The sequence below is a fragment of the Gorilla gorilla genome, chromosome 1, assembly GCF_029281585.2.
Source record: "Gorilla gorilla gorilla isolate KB3781 chromosome 1, NHGRI_mGorGor1-v2.1_pri, whole genome shotgun sequence".
Taxonomy (NCBI): Eukaryota; Metazoa; Chordata; class Mammalia; order Primates; family Hominidae; genus Gorilla; species Gorilla gorilla.
Window position 1 is genome coordinate 115174552 of NC_073224.2, and position 19187 is coordinate 115193738.

A 19187-nucleotide genomic window follows, 5' to 3' on the forward strand; every position below is an offset into this window, starting at 1 on the left:
TAAAAAAATGAATTATTCATTCACTTTCTAGTGGATACAGAAAAAACTGCAGAAGACCCAGAGGATATCAGGGCAGGCTAAAAGTTTGATATCTTACACCTGTGGAAAAGCCTTAAGCTCTGTTTTAACTGAGAGCAGGTGGGGTGACTTCATGACTACCACTAAGAAAATATAACCTGTTGGGAAACTGTTTCTGCCTTGATGATGTTGTACAGACAAGAGATAAACAGCGAGGAATATGGTTACATGTATTGGGAAAGACATGGGTCTGTGGCATTGTCACAAGGGTACATGAATACTGAGAGTGAATGCTGAAGGAATGATCCCCATTGGTGGTGACCCTCAGGTGAGACTAGGGTGCCTGTGTTTCAGCAAAGCCTGGGCAATTGGAATGCAGGGCTCCTAAGATTCCATGACACCCCCACCTTCTAATTCTGTTATTGCAACTGCAGACCGTTGCCTGGCACGCTGGCCACAATCTACCTCACTCTTATCAGAGTCTGAGCTACTGGCAGTGCTTTCAGCTCTGAGTTCAGGCACCTCGAACCTTGTTTTTGTGGTAAAGGATCCTAAAGTGCTGTGGGGAGTGATCACATTTTTCACAACAGTAAGTTAAGAATTTCACTTACTGACATCCCTCAGTCCTGATTAAACCTATTTGATTTCACCAGATTTAACCCATCATATGTTTGGGTTTCTTCTCCCCAGTCCCTGACTCCACCTCTTCTGCCACAAACGTCATCATGGTGGTATCAGCTGACCCTTGGTCCAGCGAGAAGGCAGAGATGAACATTCTAGAAATCAACGAGAAATTGCACCCCCAGCTGGCAGAGAACAAACAGCAGTTCAGAAACCTCAAAGAGAAATGTTTTGTAACTCAACTGGCTGGCTTCCTGGCCAACCGACAGAGGAAATACGGTAAAATCTATAGGCTCACCATCATGAAAGTGATGAATGATGTCCTGTCTTCTCTCTGAGACACTAAATGCTCTCTCCATCAAAAATAATTTCATCCTTCCTGTACTTCTAGGAAAATGGAAATGGGTATTTTAACATTTTGTTAAAGTTGGAAGACAGAGGTACCAAAGTATTAAGCAACTTTCCATGTTTGCAGTCAGATGGGGGTGGGACTAGAGTTAAACTCACAGTTATTGATTTCTAACACAGGCACAGAACGACCTGTTTTCTCCAAGAGGCTCAATCATGTTTTCAAGAATCCTCTCTGTACCATATAAGATCCTGCAGACAAATAACATCTAGTCTGTTGTTCTAAATGTCTAGGACTAGTGAACTTTTATTCAGTTCAAGTTTCTGTTGAGGCCCAACAGGCAAAGCTCTGTTCTAGTGACTCTGAGGGGAACTTGGTGATAGTAGCCAGTACCTGCTCTGAGGGGCTTCAAGAGGAGTCTGCTCCTAATAGAACCTGTGCTATCTATAAGTGACAGCATCAAGAGCAGGGAGTAGGGGCCGTGCAACGTGGCTCACTCCTGTAATCTCAGCACTTTGGGAGGCTGAGGCGGGCAGAGCACGAGGTCAGCAGTTTGAGACTAGCCTGGGCAACATGGAGAAACCCCAACTCCACTAAAAATACAAAAAGTAGATGGGTGTCATGGCGGGCAACTGTAATCACCACTAATCGGGAGGCTGAGGCAGAAGAATCCTTTGAACCCAGCAGGCAGATGTTGCGGTGAGCCAAGATTGCACTATTGCACTCCAGCATGGGTGACAGGGCAAGACTCATCAAAAAACAAACAAAAAGATAAATAAAACAAAAATAAAAATAAAAAGCAGAGAGTAGCTTGGTGAGAGTGAAGTCCTGCTTCCTGGGGCACAGGCTCTTGTTCCTAAAGAGGAAGAAAGATCACACCCGAGAATGTGTGGAAGCAGCAGTGCAGTGTGCAAAGCAGGGACCCTCAGCCTGTCTCCTGGGCTCCATCCAAGTTGCTTGTCTTGTCTGTCCATCAGTTTCCTCATCTGTTCAGAGGGTACTACAATAATACCTACCTCTGTAAATTGCTGCAATGAATTACATGAGGTATTTCCTGTCAATCTCCTTGAACATTAATTGGCACAGTGTAAACACTATCTATTAGTTCTTCATTCTGATGTTTCTAAATTAACACAAACTAATCTTATGCTGTTTCTAAATTAACACAACTAATCTAAATCTTAATGCTTCCTGTCATACTAATAAAGTATTTGGGCATATTTCCTTCATGGCCTGATGGTCTTATGTCTCACACTTTATGCTTCAGATATGATTCTTAAAACCATATCTGAATATTGATTTAAAAATGAAATATTTTTAAAGTCCTTGACATATTTGTCCTTGAAATACCCAGTAAAAGGGAAACCATCAGTCCCATAGTCCTAGGGGCCTTCCCGACTGTACAAGAAATCACTACTTCATGCCCCAGTGCAGTGTTTTAGAGGAGAGGCTGCAAGGCTTGGGAAAGTGGCCCCGCATTCAGAGTCAGACCTCAGGGGCTGTGAGTTCTGACTCCACTTCGTTGTGGTTGAATCATCTTGTCAACTTCCTTGATGCGCCCTTGAGTTTCTCTTTCTTCGTCTTTAAATTTTGGAGGATCAGATGCCAGAAAGTCAGGAGACTGAAGAGTAAAGATGTGGAAATCCCTGCCTAGAGCCTGGTACTGGGGACAGTTTTGTCCTTGGGATGGACCTGGCTCCTGCCCTGTAGGCAGTGACCACAGCAGCATGTCCAGCCTTCCACTGAGGCAGGCGTGTCTGTCTTTTCTCAGAGTATGAAGAGTGTAAAGACCTCATAAAATTTATGCTGAGGAATGAGCGACAGTTCAAGGAGGAGAAGTTTGCAGAGCAGCTCAAGCAAGCTGAGGAGCTCAGGTGAGGGCACCCCGTCGGGGGAGGCAGGCGGGTAGGTGTGTAGATCTCTGAAGTACAGCAGCTCGGCGGGGAGAAGTAAGAACGAAGCTGGGCCAGGGGAAGGGCAGAAATTGCCATGGCAGGCTCATGACACACAAATATTTATCAGAGAACAAGGATAATAATAAGTTATGTGTTGCAGTTGTTTCTTAGAGCCTTGTTTTCTCTTTTTCAAACAAGTAATTGTTGAGGTGAAATTTACATAACACAAAATTCACCAAAGGAGTGGGAACCACCCAGCAGCATTCAGTATACTCAAAATGGTGTGCTATCGCCACCCCACTTACCCTTAGTGAGAATCACCTCCTGACTGACTGCGGCTTCTCATTCTTTCACTCAATCAGTGTTGCCTTCTTGACCCTGTCATTCTTTTTTCTTTCATCTTTTCAATTCGCCCCATCTGCACCTGGCCTCATTTCTGTACATTGCTTTGTATCTAGTGGCCGCAAGATGAACTATGTGTATTTTCACATGGAAATGTCCATGGCCAGAGTGAGGAACTGAAAGGATGTCTTTTTGAAACGGAATTAGGAAGACACCTACTTTTGTTTACAGAAGGGAAAGATGAATGGAACATCATCGAGGATCTTGCAGGAGCCCTCTCTGATACAGGGAAAGCCTGTAGACCATTTTCTGTTCTTTCTCTTGGCCACAGACATTCCTTTCAACATGTGCTGACCTTCTGCTTGGAGGTCTCCTAGAGAACATTGTCTCAGAAATCTCTGTTGCAATATTTGAATGGATAACTCAACGCTTTTCACTGTTAAATTTTCTCTACCATCTCACCTTAGGCAATATAAAGTCCTGGTTCACTCTCAGGAACGAGAGCTGACCCAGTTAAGGGAGAAGTTATGGGAAGGGAGAGATGCCTCCCACTCATTGAATCAGCATCTCCAGGCCCTCCTCACTCCGGATGAGCCAGACAAGTCCCAGGGGCAGGACCTCCAAGAACAGCTGGCTGAGGGGTGTAGACTGGCACAGCACCTTGTCCAAAAGCTCAGCCCAGGTAAGGTGGCCATAGGCCCTGATGACCCAAAACCCCAGGCTTATGAGAGACTCCAGACCTCCACACTTTCACAATGACAGTTGTATCAGTGGGGTTTTTTTCTACTACACATATGTGGCCATGACATGACCAGGACTTCCTGGGTAAGAACAGAAATGGGAAACCCGTAGGTTTGGAGGTCACAGTATTGCAAGTGTCCCTCCTTCCTTGATGGAAGGTGGTCTTTGGAGCAAGAGGCAGCATCTATCTAGTTTTAAAGGACAGGAAGGAGGCTGTGATGGGAGGGCGCTTGTTGGAGTGAAAAGAGCTCTGGGCTAAGAATGAAGGTTCCCAGGCTGTCTTTTTGGCAATGTTCTTAGTAACTGTCGGTGAGTGAATGATTTATCTTTCCAGAGTTTCTCTCTCTCCATCTGCAAAGGCAGACAAATTGTCTCTTGCAAGGGTCTGCAGCATCCAAATATGGGAACACTTACAAATGCTTTTCAAAATGAGATGAAGCCCCTCTCCGTGTGGTGTTGGAGAAGGCACTTGATGTGGGGGCATTTGGTGGTAGGAAGTGCTTCAGACTGGAGCACTCCCCATGGATAGAATGTCCCTGAATAACACAGCAGAAGCCACATGGAGGGCCTGTGCAGTCTCATGACACATAGAGGACTGTGGGACAAGTTTGTCCTCTCCTAAGAGAAAGAATGAGGTTTGAAATGCGAACTGTGACAGGACACCAAGCCTGTTCCTGGGAATCAGATCTGTGGCAGGATGGGGGAGACAGCTGCCAAAGTCCAGAGAGAGGCTGCACAAGCCTCCAGTGATATGGGAAGCAAAAGGTCTTTTCAGTATTTGGCCACATCTTGATGGTGGCCCTCCAGATCAGAAATGCATTGCCCGATGGACCAGGAAACCATGCCAGGGCATTTTGTGAAAGATAAAACATGAGAGTTTTCAGTACAATGCTGAACCATACATAGATGTTCATGTCTCTGTGCACATTGGGCTGACTGTGCTTGCAGAGTGTGAAGTGGGAAATATCTGAACGAACATTTTGTATTTACAGAAAATGACGAAGATGAGGATGAAGATGTTCAAGTTGAGGAGGCTGAGAAAGTACTGGAATCATCTGCCCCCAGGTGACACTGAATACTCAGGAGCAAGTAATGGGTGGTAACATATGAAAATGTCTAGGAGGCACACCCTCTCTGGCATCTATGATGGGCCAAAAGCCCGCATTCCCTTGGCCACAGTATGTGAAATTCAACCCAGCTTAGACACAGGGTGCGGCAGCTATCATGTTTCTCTATGTGTGCCAAGTGTCATGTCTGCACCGTACAGGGATAGCTGAGTCTTCATCCTCCTTAGCTCCTGTCTGTCCAGTGCAATGGACACCAGCTGCTCTCTTCCTCTCTGGTTCCCCTGGCAGCCATGCTCTGTTGCAGAGAGAACAGGATTGCATCTTCCCTCTTAATGGGAACCTCCATTTTGCTTTCCGGGACCACTCTCTTAATACCGCCTGTCAAAACCAGCTAGGACTCCCTGGGGTCCAATCCCTCTGTGTTTAATCTTCTGTCATCTCTGTCCCACCTGGCTCATCAGGGAGATGCAGAAGGCTGAAGAAAAGGAAGTCCCTGAGGACTCACTGGAGGAATGTGCCATCACTTGTTCAAATAGCCATGGCCCTTATGACTCCAACGAGCCACATAGGAAAACCAAAATCACATTTGAGGAAGACAAAGTCGACTCAACTCTCATTGGCTCATCTTCTCATGTTGAATGGGAGGATGCTGTACACATTATCCCAGGTAGCCTCTGTTTTCCTTGTATCTCATACCTCTCTCTAGGCTGAGGAAGATAAACTCTGAAGACAGGCTCTATAAACACAAATTCATTTGAATAAAAAACTATGATGGGTTTCTAAACAGATATCAGGGAGTTTTTTGTCCTTCTCAGCTAATGTCATGCCTTTGTCTGCCAGTCCCCAGTATCAAGTTACTCGACCCCAGGCAAGTGTGACAATCTCATAGTCACCTGAGTGCAGGAGGTGCACAGGCAGTATCTGTCAGGTCTCCTAGCTTCGATTCAGTATCTCTTGTCATCTGTGATTAAGTCATCTGTCCCTGAACAATGTCCATGGAGTTTCTATGCCTGTTTAAGGAAGCTGGCAGCCTTGCCTTTGTATTTGGAAATATTGTTCCCCAGGCTTCACTGCTCTCAGCTTTCATCTGGATCTCCTTTAAGTCAGCTTGCTTAGCTGCACAGTCACCCTGAAATCAGGACGGAAACTTTTCTTCTTTACTTTGCTGATATATTTCCATAAAGCAAGGCTGGACCCTGGTTCTCCACCCTGTCAATGCAATGGCTGATCCAATGTTTCTTTGTAGCATCGTAGATTTTTTTTTTTTCTTTTTGCGATGGAGTCCTGCTCTGTCACCTAGGCTGGAGTGCAGTGGCACCATCTTGGCTTGGTGCAACCTCTGCCTCCCAGATTCAAGTGATTCTCCTGCCTCAGCCTCCTGAGTTGCTGGGACCACAGGTGCACAACATCACATCTGGCTAATTTTTGTATTTTTAGTAGAGACAGGGTTTCCCCGTATTGGCCAGGGTAGTCCTGAACTCATGACCTCAAATGATTCACCTGTCTTGGCCTCCCAAATCACAGATTCTTTTTAAAGCAAGAGTTGTTCAAATTTATCTATCAGTTGTGTTTCATGTATAGATGCCTCTAAACATTTAATGTCCCTGTTACCTGGTGATATAAGTCCGTATTGCAGCAACACTCTTAGAAAATTGTTTGACCAATTTTTGGAGATTTTTTTGGGGAAAAAATTTAGTTTAACTTTGACTCAGGCAGGGAATATGGCATTATGGTCTACACGTAGAGGGAGATTTTGGCCTGTGGGTCTGGAAAGCAGGGTCGTCTAATTCTCACCAAAGTTAATCTAGGGCACCCTAGAATATTCCTGTCAGAATCCTTATTCTTGCACTGAGAATAGTTATGTCCTTGTGCTATGACTGGACAGTGATTTGGTCATATGTGAAGTATGAATTGCTTAATGTGACCTGCTTCTCTGAATTTATTTACAGAAAATGAAAGTGATGATGAGGAAGAGGAAGAAAAAAGGCCAGTGTCTTCCAGGTAATGTTGTGGAATTGTTGGCTGTTAATTCAGTAGTGACATCTGGAGATTGTAGATTTAGGGAAAATGAGGAAGTGATGAATAGAACTATTTCTTCCATTCACCCAGCTACAAATTGCGCTGATTTACAATGTTGTATGTTATTTGTGGCACTTGTATTGGTTTTAATTTCGTAGTCCTCTCAAGATAGGAACTTGCCATCAGATGAGCCAGGTGAACTAGCCAAACAGGGTTTTCTTGTTGATCTTTTCAAAAAACCAGCCCTGGATTCATTGATTTTTTGAAGGGTTTTTTGTGTCTCTATCTCCTTTAGTTCTGCTCTGATCTTAGTTACTTCTTGTCTTCTGCTAGCTTTTGAATTTATTTGCTTTGCTTCTCTAGTTATTTTAATTGTGATGTTAGGGTGTCAATTTTAGATCTTTTCTGCTTTCTCTTGTGGGCATTTAGTGCTATAATTTTCCCTCTACACATTGCTTTAAATGTGTCCCAGAGATTCTGGTATGTTGTATCTTTGTTCTCATTGGTTTCAAAGAACATCTTTATTTCTGCCTTCATTTTGTTATTTTCCCAGTAGTCATTCAGGAGCAGGTTGTCGAGTTTCCATGTAGTTGTGTGGTTTTCAGTGAGTTTCTTAATCCTGAGTTCTAATTTGATTGCACTGTGGTCTGACAGTTTGTTGTGATTTCCATTCTTTTACATTTGCTGACGAGTGCTTTACCTCCAACTATGTGGTGAATTTTGGAATAAGTGTGATGTGGTGCTGAGAAGAATGTATATTCTGTTGATTTGGGGTGGAGAGTTCTGTAGATGTCTTTTAGGTCTGCTTGGTGGAGAGCTGAGTTCAAGTCCTGGATATCCTTGTTAAGCTTCTGTGTCATTGATCTGTCTAATATTGACAGTGGGGTGTTAAAGTCTCCCATTATGATTGTGTGGAGTCTAAATCTCTTTGTAGTCTCTCAGGACTTGCTTTATGAATCTGGGTGCTCCTGTATAGGGTGCATATATATTTAGGATAGTTAACTCTTCTTGTTGAATTGATCCCTTTACCATTATGTAGTGGCCTTCTTTGTCTCTTTTGATCTTTGTTGGTTTAAAGTCTGTTTTATCAGAGACTAGAATTGCAACCCCTGCATTTTTTTGCTTTCCATTTGCTTGGTAGATCTTCCTCCATCCCTTAATTTTGAGCCTATGTGTGTCTCTGCATGTGAGATGGGTTTTCTGAGTACAGCACACTGATGGGTCTTGACTCTTTATCCAATTTGCCATTCTGTGTTTTTTAACTGGGGTATTTATCCCATTTACATTTAAGGTTAATATTGTTATGTGTGAATTTGATCCTATCGTTATGATGTTAGCTGGTTATTTCGCCCGTTAGTTGATGCAGTTTCTTCCTAGCGTCAATGGTCTTTACAGTTTGGCATGTTTTTGCAGTGGCTGGTACCGGTTGTTCCTTTCCATGTTTAGTGCTTCCTTTAGGAGCTCTTGTAAGGCAGGCCTGGTGGTGACAAAATCTCTCAGCATTTGCTTCTCTGTAAAGGATTTATTTCTCCTTCACTTATGAAGCTTTGTTTGGCTGGATATGAAATTCTGGGTTGAAAATTCTTTTCTTTAAGAATGTTGAAGATGCTGGAGAGGATGTGGAGAAATAGGAACACTTTTACACTGTTGGTGGGAGTGTAAACTAGTTCAACGATTGTGGAAGGCAGTGTGGCAATTCCTCAGTGATCTAGAACTAGAAATACCATTTGACCCAGCCATCCCATTACTGGGTGTATACCCAAAGGATTATAAATCATGCTGCTGTAAAGACACATGCACACATATGTTTATTGCGGCACTATTCACAATAGCAAAGACTTGGAACCAAGCCAAATATCCAGCAATGATAGACTGGATTAAGAAAATGTGGCACATATACACCATAGAATACTATGCAGCCATAAAAAAGGATGAGTTCATGTCCTTTGTAGGGGCATGGATGAAGCTGGAAACCATCATTCTCAGCAAACTATTGCAAGGACAAAAAACCAAATACCGCATGTTCTTACTCACAGGTGGGAAATGAACAATGAGAACACATGGACACAGGAAGGGGAACATCACACACTGGGGCCTGTTGTAGGGTGGGGGGAGGGAGGAGGGGTAGCATTAGGAGATATACCTAATGTTAAATGATGAGTTAATGGGTGAAGCACACCAATGTGGACCTGTATACATATGTAACTAACCTGCACATTGTGCACATGTACCCTAAGACTTAAAGTATTAAATATATATATATATATATATATATATATACATACACACAAAAAATAATAAAGGAAAACTATACATATGGAGAAAAAAAAGAATGTTGAATATTGCTCCCACTCTCTTCTGGCTTGTAGGGTTTGTGCCAAGAGATCTGCTGCTAGTGTGATGGGCTTGCCTTTGTGGGTAATCCGACCTTTCTCTCTGGCTGCCCTTAGCATTTTTTCCTTCCTTTCAGCCTTGGTGAATCTGACAATTACGTGTTTTGGGGTTGCTCTTCTCGAGGAGTATCTTTATGGTGTTCTCTGTGTTTCCTGAATTTGAATGTTGGCCTTCCTTGCTAGGTTGGGAAGTCCTCCTGGATAATATCCTGAAGAATGTTTCCCAGCTTGGTTCCATTCTCCCCGTCACTTTCAGTACACCAATCAAACATAGATTTGGTCTTTCCACATAGTCCCATATTTATTGGAGGCTTGTTCATTTCTTTTTACTCTTTTTTCTCTAAACTTCTCTTCTCGCTTCATTTCACTAATTCGATCTTGAATCACTGATACCGTTTCTTGCACTTGATCGAATTGGCTACTGAAGCTTGTGCATGCATCATGTAGTTCTTGTGCCATGGTTTTCAGTTCCATCAGGTCATTTAAGGTCTTCTCTACACTGTTCATTCTGGTTAGCCATTCGTCTAATCTTTTTTCAAGGTTTTTAGCTTCCTTGCGATGAGTTCGCACATCCTCCTTTAGCTCAGAGAAGTTTGTTATTACCGACTTTCTGAAGCCTACTTCTGTCAGCTCGTCAAAGTCATTCTCCATCCTGCTTTGTTCCATTGCTGGCGAGGAGCTGCGATCCTTTGGAGGAGAAGGGATGTCAGGTTTTTGGAATTTTCAGCTTTTGTGCTCTGGTTTCTCCCCACCTTTGTGGTTTTATCTACCCTTGGTCTTTGATGATGGCGACCTACAGATGGGGTTTTGGGGTGGATGTCTTTTTTGTTGATGTTGATGCTATTCCTTTCTGTGTGTTAGTTTTCCTTCTAACAGTCAGGTCCCTCAGCTTCAGGTCTGTTGGAGTTTGCTGGAAGTCCACTCCAGACGCTCAAACAGGGATTTCTTGGTGTCGCCTATTCTCTCCCATGTGTTTAAATCCAGGGAGAGATGTATATATGCTTTCTTCCTATTTGTTGGTAGTATGTTGGCTAGTATTTTTGCAAGAAAAGAAATTGAAAAAGTAAATATATTATATCAAAATATTGGGAAAATGGGGCCCTTAATACACAAGATCTGTGTCTGCACTGCGTCAAGAACTCTCTTCACTTGAATGCTGCGTGTAAAATTCAACCCAATTTATGCAAAGTAGTTGAAACCCTGTGTCAGTTCTCTGTGCTGCAAGTCATGATGGTAGTTTACAGGGAGAGTCTGTGTGCCCTGAGTTGGCTCATCTGTGGCAAATGTACTGAGCACATGCTGCCTATTTTTGCTCTGTCCCCAGAGCAGTCACCCTCCACCCTGTATTTAGAAGGATAGTTTTATTTCTCTTGAAGGAAAAATGCCTTTGGTTTCTGTGACCACTCCATTCTGTCTCCCATCAGATCATCTGGGAGGTTTTGTTGTCTGATGTCTGTTGGTTAAATCTTCTATCATCCCTGTCCTGCCTGGCTCCTCAGGAATCTGCAGGAGTCTGAAGAGGAGGAAGTCCCCCAGGAGTCCTGGGATGAAGGTTATTCGACTCTCTCAATTCCTCCTGAAATGTTGGCCTCGTACCAGTCTTACAGCAGCACATTTCACTCATTAGAGGAACAGCAAGTCTGCATGGCTGTTGACATATGCAGTGAGTACTCCATTGTGAAGGTGATAAAGCTCCAGTTCATGACCCAGGTAGACCCCATAATCTTTGGGCCTTGTGCCCCTTGTTGGGCTGAGATTTGCCATCACTGTGGGCTGAATCTATATATCAATGTAGATTTCAATCACTCTGGAGTCGAGTCTGAAGCACAGGCATGGGGTGGGTCAGTGAGCTTTGCTCTCTTCCTAGTCTCAGGCCATGCCCGTGCCTACCTGGACTGACTGTCACGACATTGAACTCAAGGCAGGTGTGGCAAACTCACACCAAACTATGCAGCACATGCCCAGGAGTTGTCTGTCAGATCAGCTCATCTGAATTAAATGTCTCTTGCCAGCTACAAAATTCCTTATGAGTTTTGTTCCCAAAGCATGTCTGTGTGGTTCTTTACCTGCCCAAGGCCAGTGTCACCCTTGTCTACCTCTCAGTGAAAGATGTGACCCAGGTTTCATCGAATTAATTCCCATTTTCTGTGTCTCCTAAGTTCGCTTCTTTTAGCTCATCTGTCCGTCATGTTCCTGGTATGTTTTCTAGATAAATGGCTGACTTTTCACCCACAAAAGCCATAATAGCTGATGCTTCTGTGTAGAACCAAGTTTCATTTTGACTCAAGAGCTGGTACATTGCACCCCTTCATCAAATCTCTGTGTCCACAATCTCATAAACTATCAAATTCTGGGTATTTGATGAGAGAAAGCTTAATATTGAAGTATCTCTCCTATGAGGTGTTAAAACTATTTGCCTACAATTTATTGGGGAAAAAATTGCTCATTTGTGTACACAAACCTAGGACAGAGCACATAGGGAAGATAACATTCCAAAACAGGGGAATTTTGCCCAAGGCTCATGAAAGAACCCAAGCCAGTTTTCTCAAGACTTGACCTCAGGCCTACTGGAATATTTCTCTCAAAGTTTCCTGTTCTCACACTGACAAGACTGATGTCCCTCTGTTAGGATTGGACAGAGGAATGTTTCTGTGTGCAAGGAAGAACTGCTTAATGTAAGAGGCCCTATCTGAATTTATTTGCAGGACATCGGTGGGATCAAGTGAAAAAGGAGGACCAAGAGGCAACAGGTCCCAGGTGAGTCTGAGAAATTGTGGGCAGTTAATTTGGTGTTGAAACCTGGAGATGCCAAGTCCAGGGAAAACAGTACATGCTGAAAATAATGATTTTGTCTTGTCAGACAAGTCTGAATTATGCCTACTACATTGCTTTTTGGTTCTCATTAGAGTAAATGTTTAGGTTTCCATATCTTCCTACCCTTATCATTTACTAACCTAGTGAAGGTTGACCATACCTCAAAAGCTGTATTCTCATGGTGACTGCAGGGAAACTTGAGCACATTTTATGCAAAATTATTGAGGCCATGCTTTTCATGATCACTTTTCACTGTGTGTCCTCAGAGCACAAATATAGAGCGTCCTTTGACTCCCTCATCAGTGTGTCACCTGGCCAATTCACTGAGCTCTGTGTGTGTGTGTGTGTGTGTGTGTGTGTGTGTGTGTGTGTGTGTGTCTTTCTCTTTCATCCTTTTCTACCTGGCCCTAGTCTATCCCAACATAAAGGCAATAATTTGTTACCTCATTAATGGATCTGTCCTTTTTCTTTTCAAACTCTTCCTTATGTTAGCTATGAAATCTAGCTGGGGCTGTGTGGTTTCTGATTCCCCCTGGCTTATTCTTTACTTTTTCCCACTTTTCCAGGCTCAGCAGGGAGCTGCTGGATGAGAAAGAGCCTGAAGTCTTGCAGGACTCACTGGATAGATGTTATTCGACTCCTTCAGGTTATCTTGGACTGACTGACTCATGCCAGCCCTACAGAAGTGCCTTTTACATATTGGAGCAACAGCGTGTTGGCTTCGCTCTTGACATGGATGGTGAGTACCTTTCTATGAAGGTGATAAGGATCCACTGAGTCTTCTGGTTAGGGACATATTCCTACTGCAAGTGGCCCTTACTGAGCTGAGAGATGTCATTGCCACAGGGAGGACCTATAGGCACATGTAGGTTGAATGAAACTCTAGTTCCACTTGGAAGCCCAGACAAGGGATGGGTCAGTGAGCAAGGCTCTCTTCCTAGTCTCAGGCCATGCCTGTGGCACCCTAATCCTCCTCTCAAGATGTTGGATCTGGGCAGATGTGACAAATTCACACAACTCTGATTTTGTCTCAATTTTGTAGATCTTGTAGATTTCATCCTTCACTCTAATTTCAGCGTCTGAAATCCTCGCTACCGTGAACAATCTGAGTATTTGATGAGACAGAGCTGAATAGTGCAGTTTTTCTCCTAGCAACCATTTGGGGGCATTTGCTTTAAATCGATTGTTAAAATATGGCATAACCATTTGCACAAACTTGGGACAAATGATATTGGGATAATGATCTACCAGAATAGGGAATTTTACCCACAGTTTCTGGGACAAAAACCAAGGAATCTCTATCATGATCAGCCTTCAGGCCTCCTGAAGAATATCTCTCACAGTGTCCTATTCTCATGCTGAGGAGCCTGAAGTCCCTGTGTGAGGATTAGACAGTGGATTGTTATGTGTGTAGGAGAACCAGCTTAATATGTCTGTCCATGTCTGAACTTATTGCAGAAATTGAAAAGTACCAAGAAGTGGAAGAAGACCAAGACCCATCATGCCCCAGGTAACTTTGAGCAATTATGAGTGCTTAATTCTGTGTTGACACCTGGAGATGCCAGGTCCAGGGAAAACAAGAGTGTGTTCAATTTCATGTTTTCAACGAAGGCTGAATTACTCCTACTGTCATTGCTGTTGGTTTTCATTGCAGTAGATGTTTAGGTTTCCATTTCTACCTCCCCTTATCATTTGCTAACTTACTGTAGGTTGACCATACCTCAAAGGCTGTATGGCAACTGCATGGAATCTTGAGCAAGTTTATGGAAAATTATTGAGCCCACTCTTTTCATGATCACTGTTCGCTGTGTGTCCCGAGAGCACTAACTCAGAGTGTCCTTTGACCCCTTCATCAGTGTGTCACCCGGCCAATTCGCTGAGCTCACTTTCTCCTCTCTCTCTCTCTCCCTCTCCCTGTCTTTCTCTTTCATTCTTTTCTACCTGGCCCTGGTCTATCCCAACATAAAGGCAATAATTCATTACCTCATTAATGGATCTGTCCTTTTTCTTTTTAAACAGTTCCTTATGTTAGCCATGAAATCTAGCTGGGGCTGTGTGGTTTCTGATTCCCCCTGGCTTATTCTTTACTTTTTCCTACTTTTCCAGGCTCAGCAGGGAGCTGCTGGATGAGAAAGAGCCTGAAGTCTTGTAGGACTCACTGGATAGATGTTATTCGACTCCTTCAGGTTATCTTGAACTCCCTGACTTAGGTCAGCCCTACAGCAGTGCTGTTTACTCATTGGAGGAACAGTACCTTGGCTTGGCTCTTGACGTGGACAGTGAGTACCTTACTATGAAGGTGATAAGCCTCCACCTGGTCTTCCAGATAGGGGTGATATTCCTGTTCCAAGTGGCCCTTACTGACCCGAGAGATGTCATTGCTGCAGGCAGTACCTATGGGTGCATATAGGTTGTAATGAAACTGTAGTCTCAGCTGGAAGCCTAGACATGAAATGGGTCAGTGAGCAAGGCTCTATTCCTAGTCTCCAGCCATGCCTGTGGCAGCCTGAGCCCACTCTCAGCACATTGGACCCAGGCAGATGTAAAAAATTCACAGAACTATGATTTGGACTCAAGGGTTTGTAGATTTCCTCCTTCATTCTAATTTCAGTGTCTAAAATTCTTGCATCCATGAACGAGCTGGGCATTTGATAAGACAGGGCTGAATACTGCAGTTTTCCTTCTGGAAATCATCTGGAGCATTTTCTTTGAACTGATGGGAACAATAAGGCATAACTCTTTGCACAAACTTGGGATAAATGATTTTGGGATAACAATCTACCAGAATAGGGATATTTCACCCTTGGTTCTGAGATGCAAACCAAAGAATATCATGACCAGCTTTCAGGCTTCCTGAAGTATATCTCTCACATTGTCGTGTTCTTATGCTGAGGAGCCTGAGATCCCTGTGTGGGGATTAGACAGTGGACTGTTATGGGTGTAGGTGAATTGGCTTATTTTGTCTGTCCCTGTCTGAATGTATTGCAGGAATTAAAAAGGACCAAGAAGAGGAAGAAGACCAAGGCCCATCATGCCCCAGGTAACTGAGCAATTGTGAACAGCTACTTCTGTGTTGACATCTGGAGACTCCTGGTTCAGGGAAAACAGAGCGGGCTGACATTATCGATTACATCTTTTCAACCAAGGCTGAATTATTCCTACTAACATTGCTGTTGGTTTTCATTGCAATAGATATTTAGGTTTCCATTTCTTCCTCCCCTTATCATTTACTAACCTACTGTAGGTGGACCAGACTTCAAAAACTGTATTCTCATGGCGACTGCATGGAAACTTGAGCACATTTTATGGAAAATTATTGAGCACAGTCTTTTCATGATCACTGTATGCTGTGTGTCCTGAGGGCACTAACTCAGAGCGTCCTGTTACTCCCTCATCAGTGTGTCACCTGGACAATTCAGTGAGCTCGTTCTCTCTCTCTCTCTCTCTGTGTGTGTATGTGTGTGTGTGTGTGTGTGTGTGTGTGTGTGTGTGTGTGTCTATCTGTCTTTCTCTTTCATTCTTTTCCATTTGGCCCTGTTCTGTCCCAACATGAAGGCAATAATTTGTTACCTCATTAATGGATCTATCCTTTTACTTTTTAAACCACTTCCTTATGCTACCCATGTAACCTAGTTGGGGCTCTGTTGCGTCTGATTTTCCCTGGCTTATTCTTTACTTTTTCCTCCTTTTCCAGGCTCAGCAGGGAGCTGCTGGAGGTAGTAGAGCCTGAAGTCTTGCAGGACTCACTGGATAGATGTTATTCAACTCCTTCCAGTTGTGTTGAACAGCCTGACTCCTGCCAGCCCTATGGAAGTTCCTTTTATGCATTGGAGGAAAAACATGTTGGCTTTTCTCTTGACATGGGAGGTGAGTACCTTTCTATGAAGGTGATAAGGATCCACTGAGTCTTCCATATAAAGATCATATTCCTGCTCCAAGTGGCCATTACTGAGCTGAGAGATGTCATTGCTGCAGTGAGGACCTATAGGCCCATGTAGGTTGAATGAAACTCTAGTTCTAACTGGAAGCCCAGACATGGGATGGGTCAGTAAGCATGGCTCTCTTCCTAGTCTCAGGCCATGCCTGTGGCACTCTGATTCTACTCTCATGACATTGGACCTGGGCAGATGTGACAAATTCAGAGAACTATGATTTTGACTCAAGGGTTTGTAGATTTCCTTTTTCACTCTAATTTCAGTGTCTAAAGTCCTCACAACCATGAACAATCTGAGTATTTGATGAGACAGGGCTAAATATTGCAGTTTTTCTCCTAGAAATCATTTGAGGGTATTTGCTTTAAATTGATTGGAAAAATATGGCATAACTGTTTGCACAAACTTGGGACAAATGATATTGGGATAACGATCTACTAGAATAGGGACATTTTACCCACAGTTTCTGGGAGAAAAACCGAGGAATTTCTATCATGACCAGCCTTCAGGCCTCCTGAAATATATCTCTCACAGTGTCCTATTCTTATGCTGAGGAGCCTGAGGTCCCTGTGTGAGGATTAGACAGTGGATTGTTATGTGTGTAGGGGAATCAGCTTAATGTGTCTGTCCATGTCTGAATTTATTGCAGAAATTGAAAAGAAGGAGAAGGGGAAGAAAAGAAGGGGAAGAAGATCAAAGAAGAAAAGAAGAAGGGGAAGAAAAGAAGGGGAAGAAGATCAAAACCCACCATGTCCCAGGTAACTTTCAGCAATTGTGGATGCTTAATTCTGTGTTAACACCTGGAGGCAACAGATTCAGGGAAACCAGAGTGTGTTTGATGTCATGTTTTCAACGAAGGCTGAATTACTCCTACTGTCATTGCTGTTGGTTTTCATTGCAGTAGATGTTTAGGTTTCCATTTCTTCCTCCCCTTATCATTTACTAACGTACCATAGGTTGACCATACTTCAAAAGCTGTACTCTCATGGCCACTGCATCGAATTTTGAGCATATTTTATGGAAAACTATTGAGCTCACTCTTTTCATGATCACAGTTTGCTGTGTGTCATGAGGGAACTAACTCAGAGTGTCCTTTTACTCCCTTACCAGTATGTCACCTGGCCAATTCACTAGCTCACTTTCTCTGTGTCTCTGTCTCTGTCTCTCTCTCTCTGTCTTTCTCTTTCATTGTTTTCTACCTGGCCCTGTTCTATCCCAACATAAAGGCAATAATTTTGTTTTTTTACCTCATTAATGGATCTATCCTTTTTCTTTTCTAACCACTTCCTTATGTTACTTCTGAAATCTAGTGGGGCTCTGTGGTGTCTGATTTTCCCTGGCTGCTTCTTTAGTTTTGTCTTGTTTACCAGACTCAACGGCGTGCTGATGGAAGTGGAAGAGCCTGAAGTCTTACAGGACTCACTGGGTAGATGTTATTCGACTCCATCAATGTACTTTGAACTACCTGACTCATTCCAGCACTACAGCAGGTGTGTTTTACTCATTTGAGGAACAGCACATCAGCTTCGCCCTTGACGTGGACAATAGGTATTTTACTTTGACAGTGACAAGTCTCCACCTGGTCTTCCGGATGGGAGTCATATTCCCACAATAAGCAGCCCTTACTAGGCCGAGAGATGTCATTCCTGCAGGCAGGACCTATAGGCACGTGAAGATTTGAATGAAAGTATAGTTCCATTTGGAAGCCCAGACATAGGATGGGTCAGTGGGCATGGCTCTATGCCTATTCTCAGACCATGCCAGTGGCAACCTGTGCTCAGTCTGAAGACAATGGACCCACGTTAGGTGTGACACATTCACATAACTGTGCAGCACATGCCGGGAGTGTTCAGTCAGACATTTTAATTTGAACCACGTATCTCTGGGTAGCTACAAAGTTCCTCAGGGATTTCATTTTGCAGGCATGTCTCTGAGCTTCTATACGTGCTCAAGGTCAGTGTCATCTTTGTGTTTAGCTCATCCAAAGGTGTTACCCTGGTTTCAATGAACCTAACCTCATTCTTTGTGTCTTCAGTGTTGGCTTTTTTAGCTGATCCATCTGTAACACAGGAGGGATCCTTGGCTGAGGATTGTATTTCAGAACCACCAACTGCTCTTGACAATTGTTAACCCGCTAGGCTCCTTTGGTTAGAGAAGCCACAGTCCTTCAGCCTCCAATTGGCGTCACTACTTAGGAAGACCACAGCTAGATGGACAAACAGCATTGGGAGGCCTTAGCCCTGCTCCTCTCAATTCCATCCTGTAAAGAACAGGAGTCAGGAGGTCCGCTGGCAGGAGACAGCATGTCCCCCAGGACTCTGCCTGTGCAGAATATGAACAATGCCATGTTCTTGCAGAAAACGCTTAGCCTGAGTTTCATAGGAGGTAATCACCAGACAACTGCAGAATGTAGAACACTGAGCAGGACAACTGACCTGTCTCCTTCACATAGTCCATATCACCACAAATCACACAATAAAAAGGAGAAGAGATATTTTGGGTTCAAAAAAAGTAAAAAGATAATGTAGCTGCATTTCTTTAGTTATTTTGAACCCCAAATATTTCCTCATCTTTTTGTTGTCATTGATGGTGGTGACATGGACTTGTTTATAGAGGACAGGTCAGCTGTCTGGCTCAATGATCTACATTCTGAAGTTGTCTGAAAATGTCTTCATGATTAAATTCAGCCTAAACGTTTTGCCGGGAACACTGCAGAGACAATGCTGTGAGTTTCCAACCTCAGCCCATCTGCGGGCAGAGAAGGTCTAGTTTGTCCATCACCATTATGATATCAGGACTGGTTACTTGGTTAAGGAGGGGTCTAGGAGATCTGTCCCTTTTAGAGACACCTTACTTATAATGAAGTACTTGGGAAAGCGGTTTTCAAGAGTATAAATATCCTGTATTCTAATGATCATCCTCTAAACATTTTATCATTTATTAATCATCCCTGCCTGTGTCTGTTATGATATTCATATCTCTACACTGGAAATTTT

General features: G+C 43.4%; 1 pseudogene; it reads left to right on the forward strand.

Moving 5' to 3' along the window:
* Positions 1–18406, forward strand: part of LOC115933241 (neuroblastoma breakpoint family member 15-like) — a 41535-nt pseudogene extending 23129 nt beyond the window's left edge.
* Positions 18407–19187: the final 781 nt, after the last annotated feature.